Here is a 10600-nt window from a genome sequence, read left to right on the forward strand (position 1 = left end):
GACTTCAGCATATCAATACGTCGTTCCATGTGCCATTGATTCTAACCAACGGGAAGGGAAAAAAATTAATTCGTTTTTCAATGTTTTCTACCAGCCCACTACTTTTTCAGTCACATTATATGGTGAGTTGGTTGGTATGATGTGACATCGCACCGTTGGTTCATCTGAGTGTTTGTTACAAACCATGCATGCGATTATCATCATTCGTCATACGTTCGGCCAATGTCAGTCAGAACACATGTAACACCACCATTGGACACATTCAAAAACAACTTCAACTTGCCAAGCCACCAAAACACATTTCAGAAAAACCTACCAGATTTCATGCAACATTATGCTACTTCCCCCAACACAAGATTTATTGTTGTTCAACATTTCACCCACAGTGCAAAACAAAAAACCAAAAAATATACCTATAATCCTGCAGGAACCATGTATCCATATTTGAAGTCAAGATTGATCGCTGTTCAACATTTCACCCACAATGCCAAAAAAAAAAAAAAAAAATGTACCTAAACACATTACGTGCCCAACAACAACATTACTGGATTTTTCCTTACACGACGCACGATTAAGTATGCATTTTTTGAATTTCCATTGTGGTGTACGAATTCATGACGACTTTAGCATATCAATACGTCGTTCCATGTGCAGTTGATCCGAACCAACGGGAAGGGAAAAAATTTAATTCCATCTTTAATGTTTTCTACCAACCCACTGTTTTTCAGTTAAGTTCTAAGCAAATCCATTTGTTACGCCACGCTAAATAAGGCACCTATTTTTCTATTTGACTTAGGATTTTCAATAAATTGGATTTAATCCAAATTTGACCTGAAAATCCGAATCTATTTACAAAAAATTCAACCCGGTAATCCGAATCAGTTTAATGGTTATTAAACAAATCAGATATGCAAAAAACCAATCCAATCCAATTATTCTCAATTTGAATAAAGAAAGGAAAATGAGTGAGACCTTCTTTATGGATGACCCTCACAACCTCCAAAGTGATCCACACCACTCATGATGTGTGGGGCCCACATTATAAGTAGTGTGGGTCACTTTGGGAGTTGTAGGGGTCCTCCAAAAATGAGGTCTTTATTATTGTTGATGAAGAAAACACAAATTGAAAAGAAAAAAAAAATCAAATTATATAAAATTGTAGCTCCAAAAAAAAAATTAAAATAAATAAATAAATGGATCGGATCAAATTATCAGATCGAATATCCGAAATTATCAAATTCGAAATTGGGTGATCTATAGTTGACTATGCGATAAACGGATTCAGATCGGATTCGGAGTTGTCTTAATTGGATTGGATTTGGATTTTGACAGTTTTGATTTGAATCCGATCAATTTACACGTCTGGTTTGTCCTATTTTACGTCGGTTAATAAATGAATTATATTGAAATTTGATTGGAAATGTAAGGCGTTTAATGTTACTATTTTAAAGGTCAAGGATAGTGAGACTTAGAGGGTTGTTTTGGGTATGACTTATAAGTAATTTTTTTTACTTATTATGAAAAGACATAGCAGAGAGGTGATATAATCTAAATAAACTAATAAGTCAGATTTTTTTATGTTGTCAAAAAAAGCCTAAATGTAATTTATCCAAAATAAAATAAAAACCAAAAAATAAAAAAGTTGCAAAAAAGCAATCCTCACACCCAATTAATATCTTTAGCCTTGATAAAATAGAGAAGTTTGTAATTTAAGTGGAGAGGTGGAGTTAGGCTTGCTTGGCTGACTTCCAGACTTAACCTAATGATTTTTATTCTTCTTAAATTTTATTAGGATAAATACAAATCAGTGGTATTTTGAAAAAAAAAATTACAAATTCATAAAAAAGATTAAGATTTTTATTATTAATATTTATATAGTTGTGCTACACACCAATTGATATATCAATTAATATATCAACATATGCTATAATATTGCCACTTTAAAATTATGAGTCTCATCCATTATACAAATTATAAAGACTCAAACTTTTTAAAATTATATCACATCATTTATTAATATACTAATTAATATATCAGTTAATGCGTATAGCTTTATTCATATTTTTATAAGGTTTACCATCGATTTATAATAATTTCAAATATTTTTTCACTTTTATTCGACAGATTATTCATTAAAAAATAAATAAATAATCTGGATTGGACCCGAAATGGCGTTGAAGTTTTACCCATTTACATACAAATGTTGTTTCTGTATTAAATTGTGGTAGCGCAAAATGTCCAAAATATCCTTCAATAATCACACATTCACGCCCTTCCAGCAGACCCAGAAGATGTAAATAAAGTGGTAAAATAAGGAAGAAAAGTAAGCAAGGGGCACTATAAAATAAAGGGGTTGGGACATGACAGAATATTTTTGTAATTTTTTTATTAATTAATTTTTTTTTGTTTATAAATGTTCTGATTTATAAGCACATTTAATTAAAAGAAAATTGATTAAAATATAAAAAAAAGGTTTGTTGAAAACAACAAAATATGCAAAAAATTTTTTTTTTTAATGCAATACTTTTTGGCAGATTTTTTTTTTTTTTTTTTTTGAAAAGTAGGGATGTAAGAACCCGTCGACTTTTGATTGACCGAAATTTCAATTTTGGTATATTTTTTTATAACATATGGTCTGCTTTGATTTTAATTTTTTTTTTTATATTAATACAAACCAAATTGATAGAATATTATATTTGAGTATTTTTACATTATATTTTTTTTAAACATTACATGATAAATTATATGATAAGTAATAAATATAATATTTTTTGTGATAAAAAAACTAACAAAAAATATTTAGAGTAATATATATATATATATATATTATTTATTTTCAATATTAAATTTTATAATTTCATGCAAATCGAATTGCACCACAAGGTTTGAAAGCTTCTTTAATGGTAGGCCGATGACGATGAACAAAATAATGAAGAAATCATCGTAAAACAAACTGTTAGCCCCATGATTTTTAAAGGATTATATAATTGATTTTGACGATAACAAAGCCTACGTGATTCTATTTATAATAAGTTATTATTAAATTTAAAACTAATTAAAGGCTGTTTGATTTGTAGAATTGATTGGAGCAATATTCTTGATTCGAGTCAATTCCTGAAGAAAGAGGAACAAGTTCAAAGTATATTGAATTGAATTAGAAATGAAGATGTTAATTCAAATTTAGAATGAGCTAGCTCAGAGATTATTGGATTGCAAAAGGAAATTCTCAAAATTTTCAAAGTTAGCTCAACACAGAAAGTCAACTCAAAGTATTCTGTAGAAGCAAATTCTTCAAACATAAATAAAATATGAAGAGTTTGAATTCAAAATACATTGAAGGATTTAAAATGAAAATTTTGATTGGATTTGATATACAAGGAAGATTTGCTCTATGAGGAAAGAATGTAGAATCAAAGGGATTTGTTCAGAATTTTTCCAAGACAAATTGAAATTTGTTGATATTCAGGAAAGGAAGTTTAGAGATAGAATTTGAATTTGAATTTGAAGATTCCTTTGATCTGCTATTTTAAATTGAAGACGTACATGAGGAAGGAAAACATGGACTGTGGGATTAATTGAACAATATAGAAATTCAATATGGAAAGGTTCAATATAGGAGAGGAATTGATTTGAAAAACGGAATCAATTCTAACGACAATTTTTTTTAAAACTCCAACAAGGAGCAGTCTAGCCTCAGTTGAAAGACTGAACAAACACAGAAGAAGCACGTATACATTGGTGATATTCAAGAAAGCTTCCTATAATACTGAGAAACCGTTCTTTGTTGAGAGTTGAACTTTTATTATAAAGGGTTCGCACCCCTTTCTTACTCTTGCAAGAGTGATCTTTTTGTGAGTGATTTTTGAGATAAAATCACTTGGAATGGATGTAATTAGGTACCGAATTCAAAACTAGTCATGATCTTTTTGTGAGCAATTTTTTAGATAAAATCATTTGGGTTAGGTGTGATTAGGCACTGGATTCAAAGCTAGTCGACTTAAATGATTGGGGATAGATCACTTGTTAAAAAGATTCACTAGCACCTGTAAAGGTAGGGGTTGTAACGCTATTTGAAGATAGTGAAGAAATTCTCAAGAACGATACTTAGGGAGTGGATGTAAGCTTGGATTAAGCCGAACCACTATAAATCATGGTGTTGATCTCCTTTCTCTTATCATTGCTTATATTTTTCGGTGATTATTTGCATTACTTATTCATCATTACTTATTCATCAGTTATTGTTTGATTGTTTAAATTTTATATCTCTGTTTTTATTTTTGAGTTAGCTCAAACTGCATTTGTTTTTATTATTGCTTAAATATTTTGAAAAATCCAATTCACTCCCCTCTCGAGTTGTCATTATTAGGATAACAGAAACAGGGGAAATGAAGCCTAGAAGTGCCACCCTCTTCCCTACGGAGCATATTTCAAAGAGCACACTAGAAATATATTATGAACCATAAAAATTTATTACAAATTTCTCAATCGTAAAAACCAAAATGATTGTTTCAATGCTATATAAGCCTTGAACACAAACTCAATCAAACCATTAACACCCCTATTAATAAGAATTAATTATATTTATTAATATTTTCATACTACTTAATCAATTACTCTTTTTCACTCTTAGTCACATACATTCTCATCGTTTTTTACAATTGCAAATCAGTATAAGATTAACAAAAGAATTAAAACACATTTAGATTATCATTAAGCAATTTGTAACAAAAAATTACATACACTAAATCTAGTTAATCAATAACAGCATCTCCAATTGTTCATCAAATATTTCATTAAATTTGAGTAAAATTCGATCTGATACAATGCACCAAATCTGGCCAGTGGTCCGGCCGATCGTTCGTCTAGAGTAAGTTTTCATCAAGTTCATCCCAAAACTGGTTATCCGGGAGGACGTTTGGCCAAATGTTCGGACAAACAGTTATCTACAAATTTGATGAAATGATAAATGCTCATTTCATTTAATGAGAAAAGTACCACTTCCTTCATTTTATACCAAACTGATGAAACGGTTTGAGCGTTGTTTTCATCAGTTTTTCATCAAACTTAAATTTGATAAATGATTAGGGATGGTCTAACACCCGCACATTTATTCACATGATATCTATTTTCTACACCTATAGAACAAGAGACGTTGATAAATAAATTTGTAGCAAATTTGGTTAAAGAAATAAAGAGAGAAGGGGGAAGGGATGGGTGAGATCTAGAAAACATTGTTGTTTGGAGACATTTGGAGTCTATTTCACCATTAAAACAATTAGATTGGTATAGATTGATGGATTGACGATAGTAGAGTATAGATCGACAACGGTGAAGTGTAAATCGGTGATCATAGAGGTAGTTGGTGAACAGTGGTGGTGGATCTACAATGGAGTATAGATCAATGGTAAAAACCAAATCAAATCTTAAGTCCCATCAAATAATATCGGTTACATGAATATTTCTTCTCTACTCAATTATATTGAAGGCCATTTCGTTAGTCAAATTAAGAAAATTCATATATCCATTTACTGCACTAGCTCACGTCAATCTAAGTTTACCCTTTATTCTAATACTTTCATCTGCCGTCACTGTGCCACATTTTTTCACTGCTACCTCCGTTGGTAGCCAAAAAGTCAAAAAATTAATATAATTTAAGCATTTAAGTTCACTTCATGCGAATTAACTGATAATTAATTCAAAAAAAGAAAAACAAATATTGTGAGAGGGAGAAAACAGTTAAGATTTACTTTTATTATTTTGTATGGAAAGGAGTTGAGAGGGTTGTGTTGCTCCAAACTAGTGATAATAATTTTTAAAAAAAAAATAATTAAGAATTTGAAAAAAAATAAAATGAAATTATTTTTATTTTTATTTTTTTTAAATTTATGTGAAAACAATCAATGCTTATGATTCAAGAAAAATAAGATTTCCTTCAAGATAAACTTTTTTAGCTTGACTAAGAAAATTCTATTTGGAATAAACTTTTAGCGTTTTTTGGTTTAGATGTGATAGCTGTGAGATAAAAAGTAAAATGATTGTGAATTAAATATTATTTTGTCTTCTTAACTTATTTTGTCTTTTTTTAAGCTAAATTAGCCCAACCCATTTGTCAAACAATCCCTAAATAGGGTGTTTTAACTATTCCTCTTATTTTCCCATTTATTTATGGGGAATTACAATCCAATTAGTTTTGAAAATATTTACATATGTATGAAAAAGTTCAAAATTTTCATTATTAATGTTGGTAAAAATACCAGAAAAAATATATTTTATTGATAAATAATGCAAAGAAAAAGAGATACAAATAGATCAGGTTGAGGCGCGGATATCTCGTTTTCTTTAAGAAGATCAAGCCCACTGCGGTTGGAAGAACCCAAAATACCGATGCGGCAGTCACAAAACTATGACTTGTCCCCTCCAGGATACAACAGCCCGACCACTTGTCGTATGGTTCAAGCCAACTCTGCACAAGATGGTGAACCCAAAGCTCCACTAAGAAAAGCACTCTTCTTTGCTAGCAATCTCTCTTGTATAGAAAATAATTGGTGAGTTGATTTGTAGAAAAGAGTAGAAGAGGGAACTATTCATAGGCCTCAAAGACATTACAAAATACATCAACAATAAAATGGCCAAGAACCGAGAGGAAAGGGAGAATGTACCCAAACATAAATTCACCACCAAGCTCATGAATTATAATTAATATTAATTCATGAACAAAATCAAAGCAATGAATCTCCATTCAAGAACAAGATAAAATTCATGAATTAGAACCAAGGAAGATTCATGAACAAAATGAATAAATAAATAAATGATATTAAAATGAACCAACAATCCCCCACTCATTTTAATATCAACAAGGACAAGAGAGATTACCAAACAAAGATAGATTAGTATGCATCATGAAAGTGTGCTCTGCATCGAACCTTCATTAGTGAAACAGCAACCTCTACTCCAGAGTCAGTAGTGGTCTCAAACTTGAACTATGACTGCTTAGGGGAAATAAAGTATTACTACTCACACATGATAATCCAAGTGTTGGCATGAGTTTTAATAGCCAGCACATTACGACCTTGTGCTTATCCCAGTTTTCATGAGCATATTTGAGAATAAGCCTTGTTCTCATAGAAAGCGGCCCCACTTTCATGCTCACATAGGTAAAATCTGTCAAAGATGTTCCTGTAATTGACACACCCCACTCAACAAGAGCTACATAATTTCATTAAGAGTATAAAAACTCAACCCTCCATATTACAGGACAAATGCACTTACATCATAGAGATGAATAACAAAATATTAAGGAGTGCATTTTTGACGACCACCATATGATTCGTTCTTTCCTTTGAACCTAGTTACAGGATCTCTAGTCCCTAGGTTGGGTATCATCATACATAGTTTTTGATTTTATAGGCTTCAAACCCATCCCCCTTGATGTATTCCAGACTCTATCTCTCGCCAAGGCCTTGGTTAACGGATCCGCAAGATTATCACAAGATCTTACATAATTCACAGTTATGATACCATTACTCAAATAGGATCTCACATTACTGTGTTTCCTTCGAATAGGTCTGGATTTACCATTATAAAAATGGTTATTCACTCTACCAATAGCAGCAGTGCTATCACAACGAATTAACACAGGAGGAATTGGTTTTTTCCAAAAAGGAATTTCATGTAAGAAATCTCTTAACCAATTCGCTTCTTCACATGCTGAAACTAACACTATAAGTTTAGCTTCCATAGTAGAATTAGCAATTATAGTATGTTTTTTAGACTTCCAACATATAGCACCACCACCCAAGGTAAAAATAAAACCCGAGGTAGAGAGAGAATCACTTGACAAAGTGTTCCAATCGGCATCACTATATCCCTCAAGTACTGCAGGATACTTGTTATAAAACAAACCATAATTTTTGGTACCAGATAAATATCTCATAATTCTTTCCATGGCTAGCCAATGATCTTGACTTGTCTTGCTAGTAAACCTGATAAGTACTCCGACAGCATATGCAATGTCAGGTCTAGTACCATCAGTAGCATATCTCAAACTACTAATCATGCTAACATATTCCTTTTAATTAATCACTTCTTTTTCATTTGTTACAATAGATAAATGTATGCTTGCATCAAAAGGAGTAGCAACATGTTTATAGTCTAGAAAATTATATTTCTTTAAAATTTTCTCAACATAATGTGACTGATCAAGAAAAATACCATCATTAGTCTTGGTAATTTTAATTCCCAAAATAAAATTGGCTTCCCCAAGATCTTTCATATCAAAGTGGCTACTAAGCATATTTTTAGTTTCATTTATAATATGCAAATTAAAGCCAAAGACAAGTAGATCATCCACATATAGGCTAATAATTACATGTACATTCTCACAAGTTTTATAATATATGCACTTATCACATTCATTAGTCTTATAGCCATTCTCAAGCATGCAAGAATCAAATTTCTCATGCCACTGTTTAGGAGCTTGTTTTAAACCATAAGGGGATTTAGTTAGCTTACACACCTTGCTTTTTTGGCCAGGCTCCACAAAGCCTTCGAGTTGGTCCATGTAAATCTCCTCATCTAGATCTCCATTTAAAAATGTTGTTTTCACATCCATTTGATGAATTTTTAAATCATGAATTGCAACCATAGCTATCAACAGTCTAATGGATATAATTCTAGTAACCGGAGAAAAAGTATCAAAGAAATCAATATCAACTTGTTGCTTAAAACCTTTAGCGACAAGCTTCACTTTATATTTATCTATAGTTCCATCCGGTTTAAGTTTTTTACGAAGGACCCATTTACACCCAATAGTTTTACAACCTGGAGGTAAATCCACTAGCTTCCATGTTTTATTTGAAAGTAGTGAATCTATCTCATCATTTATAACCTCTTTCTAGAAAATAACATCAGGTGATGATAAAACTTCTTGCACCGTAAGAGGAATTTCTTCCACATTGTAAAGATAATAGTCAGGGTCAAAATCCTTTTTAACTCTAGCTCGTTTACTCCTCCTTGGTTAGATTTGAAAATTTTCTTATTCTTGAAAAACTTGAGAAGGAGTAGAAGAGCTAGGTATGGATAAAATATTTTCAGAAATTATTTGACCCCCACTATTTCTAGATTTGAAAGGAAATTTATTTTCATGAAAAATAGCATCACCTGATTCAAAAATAATATTATTTTCCATATCAAAAAACCTATAAGCTGTACTATGCAACGCATACCCAAGAAAAGCATAGGTGGTAGCTCGTTCACCCAATTTAGGTCGTTTAGGATCTGCAAGTCTCACAAAAGCTAAACAACCCCAAACCCTCAAATAACTTAGATTTGGTTTACACCCCCGCTACAACTCATAAGGTACAATTTTAGTCTTTTTATGTGGCACTCTATTTATCACATGGCAAGCTGTCAAAATAGCCTCGCCCTAAAGATTTGAGGGAGCACTTGAATCAATAAGCATAGCATTCGTCAAATCAATTAACGTTCTATTTTTTCTTTCAAGTACGCCATTAGATGAAGATGAATATGGTCGAGTAGTCTCATGAATAATTCCTAATGACTGAACAAAAGAGTTGAATCCAAGAGATTCATACTCCCGGCCTCTATCACTTCTAATTCTCTTAATCTTTTTACCGAATTGATTTTCCACTTCAAGAAGGAATTCTTTAAATTTCTCAAAAGTATCACTTTTATTTTTTAATAAATATACGTTTGTGTATTTTGAAAAATCATCAATAAAAGTGATAAAATATCGGTTACTACCCCGAGTTAAAATTCCTTCAAACTCACACAAATCAGTATGAAATAATTCTAGCAATTCGGTATTTTTTTTCAACACTTTTATGAGGCCTCTTGGTAATTTTTGCTTTACTGCAAACTTCACATTTCTCAAAATTTTTTGTCACTTTAGGAATTAATCCTAAACTACTCATGATTCCCACATATTTACTGTTAATATGACACAAGCGAGCATGCAAAAAATTAATAGAAGACAAAGTGTAAGTAGTGTCATAGTAATCATAAAATCAATTAGCAAGGAAATTTGAGAAATAAAAATGACATTTATGCTCATCTGTATTATAGGAAGCCACTTTTGCTTCATGTGCCTCGTAGTCTTCATCATTCATCTCCTCGGTTGGGATTTTTTTTGGGTTCTTCTCGGTAAGAACATATGCAACTTTCAAAAGATTAAGGTAAAAAGAACTTTTCCTTTCCACCTCTTAAAATGAACTCCCTTGAACTTGAAAGGCTTGTTAAGATCTCCAATTCCATCATTTGTTTTTTCTGGTACTTGATCCATGCATTGATCTCCTTAAAATTGTTGGTGAAAATACTAGAAAAATATATTTTATTGATAAATAATGCAAAGAAAAAAAGATACAAATAGATTGGGCTAAGGCACGGATATCTCGTTTTCTTTAAGGGGATCAAGCCCACTGCGGTTGGAAGAACCTAAAATACCGATGCAGCAATCACAAAACTATGACCTGTCCCCTCCAGGATACAACAGCCCAACCACTTGTCGTATGTTTCAAGCCATCTCTGCACAAGATGGTGAACCCAAAGCTCCACCAAGAAAAACACCACTCTTTGCTAGCAA

This window comes from Camellia sinensis, chromosome 5 (assembly GCF_055761805.1).
Source record: "Camellia sinensis isolate YWXY chromosome 5, ASM5576180v1, whole genome shotgun sequence".
In the NCBI taxonomy this organism is placed as follows: Eukaryota; Viridiplantae; Streptophyta; class Magnoliopsida; order Ericales; family Theaceae; genus Camellia; species Camellia sinensis.